Genomic DNA, 18530 nt, shown 5'->3' with positions numbered 1-18530 from the left:
GGGGGATCAAAGAGAAATATATAACAGATGGGAGGGTGGGGGAAAGAGAAGCATTTCCTCCAGATGGCATATATTATCTCCTGGAAGGATTGGCAAGATAAGAGAATCTTGCCAAGAGGATATACTGTGAATAGAGCTGTACTAATTATATTATATTAAATTCTGTTCAGCAAGTAAGAAAAGACTTCTTGTAAATTAGTTACTTGTTTAAAAGTGCAGATTCCATGTAGTAATTCAACTTGCTCCATTTGTAGTATCATTATTGGTATCACTATGTATTCTCTATATAACTATGCATATTTTCTCAAACATCAAAAAACCAACCTTCTTCTGTTTTCCATCTCTTCCCTAACATTCCTTCTTGATACAATCCCATTTTATGTGACCATTTTTTTCCTTTTTGGCAGAGTAAGAAGGTTCAGGGGCCTGCAGATTTTATGAAACTTTTTATGGTGGCTTGGCTTCATAGAAGGGTAGTGTGGATGTCACTGGAGATCAGCCAATCTTTCTGTGAGAGGGTCTGCACAGTGGGTGCCAAGAGGGATAGGGATCGGAAGGCTGAATTGTAGAATTAATTACAGAAACAAATATAGAATTAATTCTAGAAATCTCAGTTAAAAGTTTAAATTTAGGAAGAAACTTTTAGCCCATTCAATCCATTAAAGGACAAATTGTTCCATTTAACTTGGAAAGGATTAGGGCATTTACCATAAAAATGATGCCTGCCTAGAGTATATGATGCTTTTCTCATAAAATTTTTCTAGTTAAACAATCAGTCTAAAGCAATGTTGCTGAAGAAAGGTGGGTTTAGGATTCTTGCCAACCTCAAATTTTCAAATTTCTGAGCTTTTTTCTATTTATGAATTTAAAAATTAATAACCTACATTTGGGGGGATGTGTTTATGGTCTTTTTTTTATAAAACTGGGAGTTGTGTTTTTGAGCCTCTCTCTGTGAAATGAGAAACGGAAAATTGTTTTATTATGGAACAGAAACTCTCAAATTACTGCAGTAGTTAATGTTAGAAGAAAACCACTATATTTTCAAGATTTGCCGTAAAATTATAAGAGCTGGAAATTTTGGTTTAAGTTAGAGGCCTAAAACTTAAAGGTAAGTAGAACTACTTCTGAGGAATTAAAGAAAAGACATAAGCACGATGAGGAAAATTATAAAACAGCTTCAGTTTTCCCTGTGAAGGCTGAATGATGGGAGAAGAGAAGAATTAGCAGAACTCGAAGAACAGGGTAGGGAGGTTGGTAGGATGAGGGAAACCATAAAGAAGAGAACGTGGGATCGAGTGTGGAGAAGATAAGAAGGTTAAGTGTGGCTTTCACAGGTCAGTCCAAAGGACCATGGTCCTCTCAATTATGGTGACTGGAAACAGATGCTTGGAAAAAAGTAAAGGAAGTCTGAAGTGACACTTCTCACAGTAGATAGTACTGCTGATTTGGAAGCAGCAGTTTTCTCACATTCTGCCACCACTACTATGTTTTAAACTGGAACTCTCAGCCTAACTCTGTGACTCAGACTAGCCTTGAGCAAAAGGGTGGACTGCAGAGATGGTTGTTAGACCCTCTCGCCCAAGCTATGGACATTTTTATCAGCTCAGGCCTGTGAAATCATTGGCCAAAGCAAGCTAAGAAGACAGGTGTTCCTGTTAGACCAAGCTGTTTGCCATTAGGTTGCATTTACTTACCCTGGCACGTTTCATATGATGTCAGCACACAAAGAATGTTTCTGCAGATAAAGCAAACGGCAAATGATTTCATGAGCCTGTTTGTGACAGATGTGTGCAGTGTGAAGAAACATTGTAGCACAAACTTGCCGAGATCGTGTTATTCCAGCTCGTTAATCACATTTCTCTGGTTTGTCTCCACGGATGACTATCTGTGAAAACTCACTAGTGGTCACGACCAGGCTTTCTGCTTGCCATCCCCTCCACATAGATGCCTGGTGACATTCTTTGTATCGTTATCGAAGCCACACTGAAAGACAGATGGGTGTTGTACTTCTTTCACGTCTGCTTCACACTCCTCTTCCATTCAGGGCCAAGAGCTGCCTTGTATAGGAAATCTCCCACAGCTTTGCAGGATAAAAAAAAAAAAATAAAAATTGGTTTAATCAGTGTTCTCACCAAATTATCAATGTGCCTTATCAAAATAGGTTAAAACCATCATTGCTTTTTTTTTGGTGGTGACTGGATAAAAGAAGAATAAATAATAGATGCTCTAAATCAGAGGAATTTGCATAATGAAATTACTGAATAATGTTGCTACAGTGAAATCGGAGCATAAAATGTATTTGGAAATGTGCAGATTTTAGGGGTATTTTTTTTATGGGAGAGAGGAAAAAGAGGAGATGCTTGTTTTCTCTCCACTCCAAAGAACCCAAGGGAATGTATATTTACTGCTATCCCCAGGATTTCTGTGTGCTCTTGGCCCAGTCTTTGGAAAATTTTGCTAGTCAAGTAGTCATGCATGCCTGTTTTCTCATCCTTTACTTGTCGTGGAGCAGCTGCATTTCAGAGTTGTTAGGAAAGAGCAGTGACTACATATGGAAAAGAACAAGATGAATATATCAGTATTTGCAGTTGAAATCAAATCTGAAAATAAACAAATAATGTGATGTTCATCCTTGCAAGAGAAAACAAGGATTCAAAAACTCCATCTGTAGTGGTGCACAAACTCCACAGACAAACTTTTTACTGTTGGACATTTTTGGCAGGATGATTTGGAAGTATAGGTTCTCTTATGGTTCTTCCATTTTCTTGGTATTCAGCAACAGCAAGGGCTGAGAAGGAGGTGATAAGTGTCTTTTAGACTCTTCTCACGTGGTATTTCCAAGGTATTTGCTGTTGGTGCAGAACTCTGCAATTTTTGGCCATGTAAGTCACTCATTTCCCTCATTTGAATATTTCAGGGCAGGCCCCCTGCTTGATTCCTCTCTACATTATATTCTCTTTTCTTGAAACTCAAACTTCTCATTCCCATTACAGTCTCTGAAAATAATTTTAATTTCTTTTCACCTCATCCACACCAACTCCTATTGGCTCCTCATCTAATCTGTCAGTAGTGACTTCCCCAGGTTCTTGAGAGGTTGTCTCATCAGAACTTTGTTTAATCTCACCTTTGTCTTTTCATCTGGCTTCTTGAAGAATCTCTCTCCTCCTCTCCTCCATTCACACTCTGCATCCTTCATCCCCCACATTCAAAGAGGTGACTCTTATCCTAGATGTCAGATCTGGATGCAATGAACTTCATTCATATAAATGATATCGTTTGTTGAAGTTAAATTAGTCCCTTTTCAACATATAGCTAACTTTGCCAAGGATTCTCTATAAGGATCTCATTTTATACAGTTTCATGTCAGGCTGAAAAGCTTTTTGAATGGCAAAATATTCCATGGAATATTGAAAAAACTGCTGCTAAAGGTGTATGTCAGGTAGCTTAGGGACAAGTTTTGCATTTCAGTGCAAATTCACACTGCTATCTCAGACACTTCGTGCAAATATCCCAAAATTTTAGCTTGCCAAACTAATCAGTAATCACAGAACCATGGAATGGTTTGGGTTGGAAAGGACCTTAAAGATCATCTAGTGCCACCCCCCTACCATGACCAGGGACAACTTCCACTAGACCAGGTTACTCAGACCCCCACACAACCTGGCCCTAAACACTTCCAGGGATGAGGCATCTTCTCTGGATGCCCATCTTCTCTGGGCAACCTGCTCCGGTGTCTCCCCACCTTCACAGTAAAGAATTTCTTCCTAATACCTAACCAAGACCTGCCCTCTGTCAGTTTGAAGCCATTCTTCCTTGTCCTATCACTACACATCCTTGTAGAAAGTCCCTCTCCAGCTCCCTTGTGCCCCCTTTACATACTGGAAGGTGATAGAAGGTCTCTCCAGAACCTTCTCTTCTCCGAGCTGAACCCCAGCTCTCTCAGCCTGTCTTCATATGAGAGGTACTCCAGCCCTCTGATAATTTCATGGCCCTCCTCTGGACTTGCTCCAATAGGTTGCCGTCCTTCCTTTGTTGGGCATCCCAGAGCTGGATGCTGCACTCCAGGTGGGGCCTCACAAGAGCGGAGCAGAGGTGGGGACTCACCTGCCTCCCCATGCTGCCCACACTGTTTTTGATGCAGCCCAGGATACAATTGGCTTTCTGGGCTCTCTGTGCACAGTGGTGGGTCATGTCGAGCTTTTGATACACCAACACTCACAAATCTTTTCCCCCAGGTCTGCTCTCAATCCATTCTCTGCTCAGCCTGTATTTGTGATTGGGACTGCAGACAGTCAAGTCTCTCTGTTGTACCCAGTCCACAGGGTATAACCAACCCTGTGAATTGTGATAGTATTTCTCCCTGCATATCATACTCAAGATGTTTTCAAAAATTTCACTTTTTCATATGTAAATCAACCTGTCCTTCCTATTTTTTCTCCTGTTAAGTATTCCCCATCTTATAATATGTTTCAAAAAAACTTTTAGATTAAAGCATTTATTATGTTGAAATGTTTTTATCAACAAATAGCAACTCATCTGGTATCAATATTTAGTAGGTAAATATGATTTAGTAACACTAAAAGGTTTTTTCCCCATTTTTGTAATGCTCTTTTCTAAGTGCCAAAAATATGTTTTTCTATTGCAGTTAATGTTTTCTTATAAAGACTTTTTAATAGTAGTGGTCTAAAAACATCTGCTTGTGGACAGAATCACTTGGGATTTGGGTTGCTTTTTGATTTCCACTTCTGTCTTCAGAGTTCAAATAACTCCCACTCACCTGACAGCATCAAAACCAAACCAGAACAAAAGTCCATCTGCTGCAGGTTTCAGAATGCACAGCTGACAGCAAATCTAGAAGGCACTTGAACCTAGGGTCAAGTGTAATGCAGCTTTTCATTGGTAGAGCTCCTGTGAATTCAAAGGACACCAGAAGAGATCCTGGCACCAAACTCCACAAAACTAGACCCAAAATGTTCTAAACTTGTTTTTATAATAGTGTATAATCTGGCCAGGACACTGAGGTTAATGTCTTTTCCCCTGTGAAATGTTCCATGAGATCTTTAATTGACCACAAGCCACCAAGAGTCAGGTTTGTCTTTCTCAGCAGTACGGTGCCTCTTTGAAGCACATCAGACACTGGTTTGATGCCAACTTGGAGGGAAGACTGTCATCTTCTGAAGCACTACCACCCTTTCACTGCAGCATCTGTCAGTTCTTTGAGATCACATCTCCCATTAAGATTTTAGCAACTCGGAGCCTGCATTGCTTTACAACATCTGGAGAGATCATAATAAATGTTTGGATAGTGTTTGACTTGAAGATACAATTTAAGAAACCTTGAAATGAACAGCTGATAACTAGGTTCTTTACTATACAGGCAGGCTAAAATTTCTGGAATACGTACAACTTCCAAAATACAAATACAGCTTTCAAGACACAATTAGAGATATCAAACTGAGTTAGCTAGTGAAAAGGCAAAATGTATTGGGAACTTAGATGCCTTATTGCAAAGTCTGTCTCTTCAATCTGACAGCTTCCTCTTATGTATCTAACTCTATGGTTAAAATGAAACAGCTTTACTCAATTTGCAGGAGATACAGGAAATCATATGAGCTGAAGAGCCACTACAGTTCCCTGAGGAGAGAAAACCCTAATGTATCAGTCTGACGGCACTGGCAGAGGAATGAAAACTTCAGCACAGTGTTGGTTATCAGCCACAAGACAAAGGCTCTTCAAGACGAGCAAAGCATTTAGTTCATTTCATAACAATCCTTGGTGGAATTTAAGGTGCAATTCATTTCATCAAATGTGGGTGTCTACTTTCAGATTAGAGAAATCAGTATTTTACTGATATACTAACTCTACTAATATTAAGATTAGCCTGGACACCTAAATTGCATGTGGACATGTACATTGCAACTACTTATGACTCAATCCAGTCTTACACATATGGATCTATTGCCATTTGAGCTGCATTCTATCTGGTCTGCAGAAGGGCACTGACACTCCAGAAGGACTTAGCTGTCCCATATACCCCATGTTTCCTGGCAGCCCTTTGAGAATGTGTTGAATACATTAAAATGTTTAAAAATCATGATTTTAAACTGATACTTAGTTGAATTCAAGAATCATCAAGAATAATGTGAGAGGAATCACATGCATTGTGTCTTGTTTCATTTGAAAGCTTGGAAAGGATTTAGTTCATCTTTCACAGAAGACACTGTCAGTCTTTCCCTGGGTTTAGGTGGGAATCAGATCAGCTGCGTGCAACAAAGGTAACAGCTCAGGAGACTGAATAGCCCTCCAGACTGACACTATCCAGACTGCATTATTTAATTTTAAGTAAAAACAAAGCTAGTCAGAATCAAAACTTACACTCATCTAATGGCTGGTTTTTTATCTCAGTCCTGTAGATAGATATCTGCATCCCTGATAAAACCAATAAAGTTGATACCAGATATGTATCCAAGACTCAGATTTTATAATACAACAAATGAAGTTTGATTCACTTTGTGAGCTCCAAAGTTCTGTACTTGGTAGTCCCAGTAGTCCAAGCAAAGGCCATACAGGTCTGGCACTTGCCCTAACAGCTGGGGGTTAAGGCAGGGCAGTCACCCCAACAGTTACAGTTGAGGCATATTGTAGAGTGGAGAGATGTTGGTATTATGAGTCCTGATGAACATTTTCAGGAATTTCTGTCAGGCACTGAGCATTCACACTGCTTATCAGTTAAAGAAATTTGTGGGGTGTCTAGAGCACTCTTAAAACATTCTGGACAATCCAGCTTACCCACTCTCTCGCTGACAGCAGTGGAGGCATTCCAGCTGACTCGGGAGTCAACAGCAGTGGGACTCAGAGCACACTTCCACTGCCAGAACTCTCAGAGCAGAAGCTCTTTACAGTTAAAAAATGCATTTATGAGTTGAAATGCAATACATGTCATTTTCCTTTTAAAACTTCCTTACACATATAAAGTTTTGTTTCTTGGCTTGGATACAGTTGTCCTGTCCTGACCAAGCTGGATATCTAGCTGTCTGTTTCCTAATAAAGCCCCTTACGACTCACACTGTTGGTATCTTTATGCCAAATTCCATTTATGAATTTGTTTCACCAGGATGTTCATGTACACCCAGAAATCAGTGAACAGCAGACACCTCACGTTAACTCATTAATCCTAAATTCATGCAAAGACTCAAAAAGAAGAATAAGGAGACCAATATCTCTTTTTCTTGTTGTAGCTGTTTTTCAAATTTGGCTTCCCTTTGACAGAAGAGGGAGTAGAAGACCATGTGGGGCTTAAGAATTGTCCCTAGCAAACTCATGTTTCATCTTTTTAGCTAGATTTTCACATTTGAAAATAACATCAGCTCCTTCCCTCTTACTCAATAAGACTTTTTTAGAAAGACATTAGAGGCAACCATTTTCTAAAATCCTAATATAATGAAACAGCTGAAATAGGAGCTTAAAAGAAGGCAATTGAAAAAGAAATGTATTCCCCACCATGATCATAACTCAAAGCTAATCTGTCTGGTTTTAGTTTTCAGTCACAGATGAACTAACAGCCTCTCATTTAAGTTACTGCATGGAACCACTATGAGCTTAAAGAAGCATTAGTCATTTTATTTGCATTCAAAGTGTTGTGTTATTTAAAATGTAAGGAATATCTCTTCCCTTAAGAAAGGAACATATCCTGCATAGCGAGGATTAGCAGAGAGGCAGGAAAATCTGTGTTAGCTAAAAACTGATTACATAGACTCGTTTGGGTTGGGCAAGGATCCTTCTGTGTCATCAGTTCCATTCGACTGCACCAGTACCAAACTGATGATACCAATTGGATTGTGGGATGGAATAAAGTATAATTTGAGACAGAAAGAACCTAAAATTATTTCAGTGTATGTGCATGAAACTAAGGACCTTGAACTGTTCTGATCTCTCTACTGTAGAAAACAGTAGCAAGATTTGCAATATTTTCGCCAACTTTCTCCTTAATATCTGAGTTTGATATTCAAATTATACATTTTAATTCTAAATATTTGTTGGTTCCATTCTCACTGTTTCTTTCAAGAATTTTACTGAAAGTCCTTCAAGAAATAGTTGTAAATAGATTACTTGAGATTTAGCAACCATACTTTTGCCACAAAGCAAAGAAGGTAATATAGGACCTTCAGCTTGTTTGCTTCATTAAGGCCTGCAGAAGTTAATGAAAACAGTTCCAATTGTGGAAATATGCTTCCATTCAAGGAAAGCCATGCCGTAAGTGAGCAACTTTATTCACAACAGGCTTCCTCCTCCATAAACTGTTTTAACTTTCACTCAAGTCTGTTGTAGTTTTTACACTGCTTCCATTTGGCATTTGATCAGGCCTCTTCAACGATGAGTTTGAAACCCTGATAGATAGGAGAATACTCTATGCAACAATAATTCAAAAAAATTACCACGTTACAGTGGAGCATAGCGGAAAATTCTGCTGTAGTAGGAATTCTGGTCTTTCATTTTGGTTTTGACCTAGAAATTATCTGACATGCTATAGACAGATAAATTGTTACCATTTTTTGATTGTATACATAGTTTTAAATAAGCTCAAGCAGCTTTTTTTCAGTATGCTTTCTATTTTTTTTCATATCATTATCCCTTAGTCCAGTGCTATCACTATAGATTTCATAGGCAGGCAGAGACTATCTTTAAAAAAAATGAAATTACATTATCCTTAACTTACTAGCTATGTGTTCTTCATTTCTCAGAGACTGATAAAGCAGCGCCCAGCTAGGCTTAGGACTGTGTTACCTTTTATTCAACATGTATCTAAGTCAATATGTATCTTGTTTTCCTGTAGGTAGAAAGCTTATCAGACATGATTACATGGCAATACATCCCAGACTCTCATATTGTAATATATTTCATTTCCCAAGGAACCATAGGAGGTGAAAACTTTGTTCAAGGTAAGCATTTTAAGACATCACTGTGTAAGGTCTCAGGGAAGGAGACTGCATGTGTCTTCCTTTCCAAATAGCTCCTGAAAAAAATGCCTTATGTATAACTTGGGTCAAAGACATCCAGATTGTTGAATGGAAGGACAGAACAAAGCTCTGAATTTCTGTAGCCAGAAAATTTCCGTGAAAGAGTGATTTCTGCAGTCCATGCTATGGTACTTATGATGGTCATTTGTCAAGGGGGGAGAGTTTGAGGTTTGGGGTTGGGGGGGGGGGGGTGTCGTTTGGGGTTTTTTAGTGTGTTCTTTACCCATTTAGAAGCTTCAGTATAGTGTGACTTTTTCTGTGGCCCACACCTATCATTAGCTGTTGTTTCTAATTCTTAGTACTTCTGTCACCTTTTCTATTAGACTATAACAATTTAGGAAAGAGGGTTATGGTTTTCATTCTACAGAGATAATTTTGTGGACACACATGAGACTATATAGACATCTGTGTCAAGGAATTTCTTTCCAGACCTCCTAGGGGAAATTTTTGATTTTCTTTGCAGGCTTTGAGAATATTTGTTCTCTGTGGTGTCTGCTCTGTTACATTCTGGGTAATACTGGTAGAGGTTCCAGAAGCTGTTTATGTGAGGTTAGAAACTCATTTACACAAGCTGTTATTCTCCCAACCAGCTTCATAGTTCTCTTTCACAGAAAATGGGGTTTGTTTTGCTTTGCTTCAGTCCTCATGACATAGGTCAAGATTTTCCATGGACAAATACAATCAGGACTGGTATAATTTCATAACTCAAAATGGCTCATAAGTCCACAGAAATTTTCCATTGGTGAGAGATCAAATTTACCTCAGAAATCTGTTTTTATGAAAACCACAGACAAAATATTCTTGAAGCCATCTCCTTTCATATGCATGGTAATAGCCATTTTGCCTGAGAGTGCATTTGGAATTGTTGGATTTTCAAGTTAAAATTTAATAATAAAGGAATTTATTGATCTCACTCTTCTTTCCTCACTAAGTCACTGGTCCTACAGAAAGGAAAAAAACTCTGCACTTTTCTAAAATTAAAATTTATGCTAAATATTTTATTTTCTCGGTATTTTATATACTTTATTTTCTCACCAAAAGGAAAGTAATTCTTAATTTTAAAAAATATTTACAAATCATTTCATATCTGTACTACTTACAGTAATGAGCTGGCTATTCTCAATAACACAACCAGGACCACATCCTCCCTTATGGCACATAAGGATAAACATGATGGAAACCATAGCCTTAGTGTTGTCTTTTCAGTCCACTAGTCTCAGGAACAAATATGGATATCCATTAAAATTAAAGGAGCTCAGTAAGAGTAATCAGGAGATAGTAATTAGGATCAAAGTCTCCTGACAGGTGTATTCTATAAATAACAGCAAACAGAAATAAAAAAATGTATGCTGTAATTAAAAAAATTCTATCACTAAATTATGCCTAGCACCTGTGGAAGACAGCAGTCAGCACCCAGCCTATAAATTTAGTATTTTTTTTCACATAAGCAAGTCTCATTTCTTGCAGACTTGCTTCTGAGCTCTGTCATTACCTCACTGAGGATTTGTGCTCACGGGTGTATTTGTGTTTGTGTAGCAGTGGAAATTTTTTTTTCAACAAGTATGAAAAGAAAGCCTGCATGTTTTTCAATTTTGAAAATATTTTCCTTGGCTAGGAAAGTGATAAACTCAGTGGCTAAATATGGTGTACTTTCTAGGGTATATTTCTTGGTTTATACCTGAAATAGGACACCAAACTCAATGACAACAAATCTCTTAGGTGACAAAATTAGCACAGTAGCATGAACTCTGCCAATTAAACACAACAAAGCTCTCATTAATCTAGATTTTTTGAGTTATGGAGTGATACAAATAATTTATTGCACATATTATTGATTTGATACCATGGAATGTTTGATTGTATCTTTGTAAACTTTGCTGTGTTACTGGAGAAATATTGTAGTCACTAAAAAAGCAAGTTGTGTTTTAGTCTTCAGGGTGTTTGCCTGAGTTTTCATCAACTTCAGACCACAGTGCCCAAAGCTGAAAGGCCAAGGTAGTCCAATCAATAAAGTCAACTGGATGTGTAATGGAAGTTTCCAACACTGGGATCATTGTACTTTACATACAACTGAGACCCAGCAAAGGCAGGCATAATCCAATTGCCCCACTGTTTTACTGGTGTGACTTCCTCTTCCAAAAGGAAACTTTTATTCCAATGAGAACCTGCTTTTCGAACTGCAAAGCCCACATATGATTACATGAGACCTTAGGATAAGTACTAAGATATTCAGTAGTGGTGCCCATCAGTTTGTGGTAAACCACAAAACCAGAAAGGCTTCTTGTGATTTCACAGTCTTATTGGTCTATTTGGAACATACTGATAGAACTTCCTCCATTTTTTGTTACCTTTTCCCAAAATTAACGGTGCCTGATGGGTAGGGAGAGCAAACTCTTTCTGTTATTTTTAAAAGACTGAATTATTAAGCGAGTTTCCTTTTTGGAGTGAGGTGTCAGTCAAAATAAGCAAAGGAATATCTCATTAGCAGACCTTGATGGGACTTAGATTTGAGGTTTGAGCTATTCATGATGTAGGAACCGTGGTTATACCACAGGAAGAACATCTAGTCAAGAGAATCCACTAACCAGAATTATAAGTGTCTATGGACTTCAGGTTGCTTGAAGCGGCTGATAAGCATGAGTTTGGAGGACTGGAGCTTTGGTGACAGGTGCTGAATATCTGACCATTCATCTGTTTAGCCCACACAATAATACTTTGATGTATTTTCATGGAGGATGATGGATGGAAAAGAGATGTAAGCCAGTAGAAACAAATAACAAGAAAAATTATTGGTAAAGATTATGTGTCATGCTTCACCCACTATTACATCTGATTCTTCCTGATAAATATTGTAAAATTTTGCAAGTAGCTTCATTTTTCGGTTAAAATTAAGGAGTCTTACGTTCAGCTGAAATAAAAATGTGCATATAAGCCAATTCTGCCTATAAAAATGTTTTAGTAGTGGAAATTAATTGCTGAACAGAGCAGTAACATGCAATAAATGTTACATTTCTGTTCTAAATTATTGGTTTGAGGTCCAAGGTGTTAGTGACGGCTGTTCATTAGTCTACACTCCTCTCTCAATCTCATTTCCTAGTGGACAGGCACCCATATCAGAATCATCAGTCTTGGTAAGTAATAATTTCTACATCAGCCTGGAGACTAAACTGTCTTCCCATAAACTGAGAAAGCCTTTTAGCATCATGTGTTTCACGCTGTGCCTGTGCTGTGCCTGTGCAGATAAAGAAATGATGTCTGTCTCTTTTGTTGTCATATCTACTTTCATTCACAAGCACTAAGCTTGTCTGAGCACAAGAATTATAAAATGAAAAAGCTAAATCTTCCAAAAAGATTTTTAATTGTTTAGCTTGGGTGTACCAAAGCCCGTCCAGTCACTGTAGGAGATGGGATTTCTCTACTAAGTATCCATCCGGTGTTTTGGTATAACCACCATTCAAAATCTCTTCTGAACTCTTCAACCTGACTAAATCCCATGTATGCTTACAGCTTTGTCACTGGTCACATGCACATCAGCACTGACAGTGCCAAAGATATGGCTGTACCCTCAAAAACCTGAAAGAAAACAGATTTCCCATATCTCTTGCTCTAGTGATGTAAGCATAGTTTGTCTCTACAGAACACAACCAAGGGAAATAATGCCTTTTTAGTTAGTGGTTGGACAGCTAGACATGAAAGAGTCTGAATCACCATCTCCTTTGGCTTATATCCATTAGGCTCTGCGACACTTACAGATGGAATTCTTTTGATCCCTCCACAGGTTAAGCCGTTCCTTTTTGTCAAATTAAACCCTGAAAGCATGCAAATACAAGGGATCAGAAGGATCCTTGGGGATCTAGTGCAACCCTGAGGCAGAAATAACTACAACCAGGACACTAAATATTAAAAAAAATTGTATCTAATTTCTTTTTAAAAAGTTGCAATGAATGAGACCCTCCTTATGTGATAGATGTTGGTACTTTAATGAAGCAGTCAAAATATACAATATAAATCTTATTTTCCTTTTGCCTGCAGATGAGAAGAGATATCTTCTTCCTAAAAGGCTTTTACATTGTGAAGTGTTATATCTGCCCTCAGTCTGTTCTAGACTAAACAAACATTGTTCCTTCAAGTCTTCCTCAAAGTTTATATTTTTGAAACTTCTTATCAGTTTTATTGTTCCTCTTTGTACTCTAATTTGTCAGCATCTTTCTTGTGTTGTATTGTGCCTAAACTGATACGGTTCCAAGATCTCACTGGACAGAGAACAAATTTCTCTTTGTTGTCTGTGACACTTCTACTGATTTGACGCTTGCCATTTTTGTTCTACAGCCAAAATGTTTGTTCATGTCTGACTTGTCACCCACTACAATCCTCCATCCGCTTCTGTTACCCAGTCAGCTGTTCTCCATTCCACATCTATTTTCCATAACACAGGACTTTAACACTAGTTTCCTTTCTCAGAGATTTGAATTCTGATCCTACCCCTTTCAATTTGCCATGTAGGGCAAATTGTAGACATTTGGATTTCTTTAAAACATCTAAACAGGCCCAAAAATATCCCTCTGAAGGTTGATGTTTGAAACCCTTTCCATTTTGATAGTATGAAGTCCCAACTGCTTGTTTTCAACAGTATATAAATCACATATTTACATGTTCTTGTACAAGAGGATGTATGATGTGACACTCTTTTATAAAATTTGGCTTTTATTACGTCACCTTCATCCACTGTCCCATTAAAGTACTTATCCTGCAAAACTCTGGAAATGAGCACAAAGACAGTTTACCATCATCTTGGTATTTCCTACTGCCAGTCTTAGGCCAGTGGTGAATATTAGGCCTTTTTTTTATTAAATCCCACTTCTGAGATCCTTGGGGTTCCAGAGGAAAGATGGCTACCTAAATGGCTGCTCCAGGTTTTACAAATTAAAAGGACAACAGTATTCCAAGAATTGCAATGTTGTCAAATCCAAACTGCAGAGACTTTACACTTTTCTGCTAGACTCTATAATAACAAAAAATTCCATCCAAGAGTAAGCTCTTGGGATTGCACAAGATTTGTATGTTCTTTGGGAAAGGATGTGTGAAATAAATTTGTTACAAGATCTTTTATTTTAGTAAGTTCAATTATAAATACATAAACATATTCCTAAGTGATGATTTAAGCCTCTACCATTTTATTTGCATGATGATTTATTCCAGAGACTTTTATTGGTTTGTTTTGATTCATGAAAGATGAATTTAAAGAATGAACATGATTTTCATGTGCAGAAGAGTATGGACCAGATGAAATCTGATACTTTACTCCACCCAGCAATGGAGAGCCACTTCCCCTTAATGGATTAAGCATTTGAAAGGAAGAAAATAGCTTCAGGTTGTTTTCAGATGTTTTCTAAAAGTTGGATGAACGTGATCCATTCTGTTTTCCACCATTTATTCAGAAGTATTGCCTCAAGATATGGATGATTTTACACACTGATATTCCACCACACCCTGTAATACAACAACTAAACATGATAGTGAAAATTACCACATTCTTCTTTATTATACCTGAATTCAGACATTGGCCAAGATTGTGAACATATCTGAGACATTTAGACTCAGCTGACAGAAGCTGTAGGCCTGGGCAACTCAAGGGTTGTAACTTCAGTACTTTATTCCGTGAGGTGTAACTATTATCTTTGTTTTCATGTATCTTCCATAGTGTCCTAATCCTCTTTCTGTTGTATGAAAGTAAGTATTGCAGTCACTTTAAGCAAAATAAAAATAGGGCTAAAATCTTAATATCAATTGTATGTTTGCAAAAAATATAGATATGAGGAATTTCTGAGCTGGAGTAAAGGAATAAAACTATGACAGATCTGGAAAACAGACATAATATGCCAAATCTTAACTTTGCAATCTTCCATCCTTTTGTAATATTTTTGGTACCTTTCCTTGTACATTTTGTACCTTTTTTGATAATATTTTTTGTTGGTTTTTTTTTTTTTTGCTTTTGTTTTTTTGTTTGTGGGGTTTTTTTACCAAGAACTTCCTATGGGAATGTATCTAATGAATGCTTGAATCTTATTGGCAAGCACATTCTCCAGTTACCAGTTTAAATCCCTTTGCATAAACTATGTTACTACCAGTAACACAGGAGTGAGTTTAGCAACTTTATCTTTAGTTGCTATGGCATAACTAACCAATACCATGACAAAATATTATACTACTTTTGAAGATGCAATGAAGATATTAAAGATTCAGTGCTGCCCTGTACTTGTCTAATGCACAGATTTATTTTTTTTCTGTACTCCGAAAGAACTGTTTGCATAATTTATTCTAGGATGCTCTAGGATAATTTATGCTTGAATTTTTTGTGAAGTAGAAATAAAGTCATTAAAAGCAGGGTAGTAACACTGTATTACTATACAAAAACAGATAAAAAACTCCAAAAAACCTCAAAAAAACCAAAGGAAGGAGGATCTAGAAGTATCATGAAACTGTTTTTGCTAGGTTGTAAGTCTCCAAACTACTTTGATCACAGTGGAAAACCACTGTGGAATATCCCACACGCATTGTTACTTTAATAAGATGCAGATTCTATTAGATGCTCACAAGAGTATTTTAAACTAGCTGAGTGATATTGAAAATACATGTGCTTGCTTAATCTGAACATTTATATTAAGCTGTTTCAGATTTAAGTTAAAATTTCTGAAATTAAAAAAGATTATGAAAATATAGCTTGATACACCTTTTGAGAAATAAAAATCATTCACAGTTTCCCTTATATTTTCTCTTAATTCAGGAGAACTGAAGGCTCAGTTTTACAATTTCCTGACTCCCTAATATTCAAAATTAAATGAAGAATAAAATTATCCTCTCATTGATAGTCTCTCATGCAGTCTAACTGATAGGCTAACTGTGGAAGGTTTCTGCATAAGATGACAGAAAAAGTAAGGAAGAATCCAAGCAGAAATTGTCAAAATCACACTCCAGTAAAATCATCCAAATATTATCTTCATGAAAGTGTAAACAAAGCGGACAGTAACTTGGCTTTGGAATTGTGGAATGGGAGAAGATTCTAATTACAGAAATATGGATCAGCCAATAAAGGATTATAGATTTTTTTCAGGAGAGAAAAAAAATCTGCAAGATCTCTAACTATAAGGAAAGTTGGAGACTGGTTACTGGTTTTAAAGCACGCACTTGTGATGCTCTTCCAGAATCGGACCTCTCTAATGGGTTTTATAAACCAAATCCTGTAAAATGTGTCCCACTCTGCAGCCCACTTTCCAGTAGAACTGTTAATATTTTGTAGAACAGTAAAGAGGAGAGGAAGGTCACTGAGAGGACAAACAAAAAGAAGGATGTGTAGGAATACGCCAAAGTTTCTACATCCTGTGCAGAAGTGCTCCTCACAGTTTACTGCAAACACAACACTGAGGAAGTTTCTCCAGTTCATCCCTGCCCACGTAACCCACTTCTCCAGACTCTCACACGGGAAAACACACACACACCAGGGCTGCTGAGCAGCTCCCAGATGGAAGATTCAGTCTCTCAGCCCACATTCACGCTCTGTTTCCATGAGTCCATTCAACTTGAGCCTTTATGCAGGACCTCAGCTCTTAGCTTTTATCTCCTGTGGCAAGGGAAAGTCGTGCTAGATATAGACCTTCAGCCAAAACTCAGATTCTTAATTTGACCCAGATCTGGGGCTTTATTTAATGGAGCTTAGCTGATTTATGTGAACTGAGAATGTAGCCTATTGTCCAAATTAGAATTCCATTTCTCAGCAACTGGGTGAAATAAAACCTTAACTTGTGAACACAGAGGTCCAAAGGCAGCAATATAAATATTTCTAAATGCTCAACCTACGTTTATATTAGATTTAACTTATTATAAACCATATCCAGCATATTTAACACAGGATTAATTTATAAAAAAAAAAATTAAAAATAGAAGAGAGTTCAGAAAAGATTAACAAATACAATTGGGTAATCCAGGTATAGATTTTAAAGCAAAGTTCAGAAGCACTAAAAAAGCAGCTTGCAAAACTGCAGATATTTGCACATTAACAAAGACTAAAACCATATAGAAATATACTCAGTGCCCTGTTTTAAGTTTTACCTCTTGCCAATTAAAAAGGATGTGTTTCAGACTGCTTAACCAAAAGCAACAGAGAATTCTGAAGCTTCTAATATATGATTGCTGGGAGTATGGGAGACTGGATATGATGTAGCAGCATCCCCAAAGTAGGTCCCATTGCATTCTTCCTTGTTTTGAGCAGTGGATAAGCTTTGTTCATACTTCTCAAAGCTATTTTCTTACTTTCTGTTGGAAGTCTAGTAGGTTTATTTGCTTCACCCTCATTACAGCACGAAGCGTACACATGGCAGAGCCTGCTCACCCCACAAGATGCCAGTAGATGAAGCTTTCTCAGTAGGCATAGGATTTTGGTAGGGTGCTTCAAAACATCTGTCCTACGCAAGTTAAAATTTTTTAAAACCTTATGACAGGAATAATTTTTGATAGGAGAAAGTACATTGTTAAAGCAACCTCACTTTGCTAGTAAATCAGTGTTCCTGGTCACTAAAGCTTAATAGTGAACAGGTAAACAGATTTCTTTTGGTCTGAAATAAACATTGACCAATTAGAGCACTTTTCTCTAGACTCATTCTTAGAAGTAGGTTTGATTTTTTTCCAGCTTTAACTGGTATGTGGCAGACACCCAGGATCCAGCGAGGGTGATGAAAAGCCTGGCAGACCTAAACCAAAGTAAAAATGATGCCTAAAAAAGGAAAGCAATAGAGCAAAACATAATTGGCAAAACATGCAATAAGGGCAACTTTTCTCTGATTTAATAAGAAAGCGTTGTCATCTTTTTGATGACCCAGAAAGTCACAGATGCAAATTTGTACGCATTGATCAATTGTTATGCAGAAAAAGGAAATACATAATGATGAAGGGATTCTACACAAAAAATCCACTGTGAAAGAAGTAAAAATATGTGAGAAACAAAGACATCAATTAAAATTTGTTAGTAAAGGACAGACTTTTAGGCTAAGATGCTTGTTGACACACACCTCAATTTTCTTGAAACTTCCTGTAATTACAAATCTTTCAAGCCCTTAAGAAACCTGAAGTTATAAGTTTAAAAAAATGTGCTATCTTGGATAATAAAGAAGGAATAATATTTTAGTCATCTAATTATCATTATTGCATGGTGAACAACTTATTTACTCAGCTGTGTGTTTGAATGGAAGACTGATGTTCTCTCTGGCATGCAGGAAGAACCGAAAAAAACCTTTTATACAGTGTATAATTGACAGACCTACAGCAGAGCATAAAAGAAAAACACTTTTCAAATTACTTAGTAAGCAGTTTACAAGTGTTTTCTCTGGAGTTCAATTCATCAGTACAAGAATGCATGATTTTTAACCAAGTCTTTATACCGTGTAAGTCTTGACCAATATGAGACAAAGATCCAAGATTTAAAGAAAATTCGTAGATTAAATGCAAAGAAATAAGTACAGA

The sequence above is a fragment of the Manacus candei genome, unplaced genomic scaffold (genome assembly GCF_025592945.1).
Source record: "Manacus candei isolate 608988 ecotype Guabito, Panama unplaced genomic scaffold, ASM2559294v1 h1tg000048l, whole genome shotgun sequence".
Lineage (NCBI taxonomy): Eukaryota > Metazoa > Chordata > Aves > Passeriformes > Pipridae > Manacus > Manacus candei.
This window is presented reverse-complemented; position numbering follows the sequence as displayed.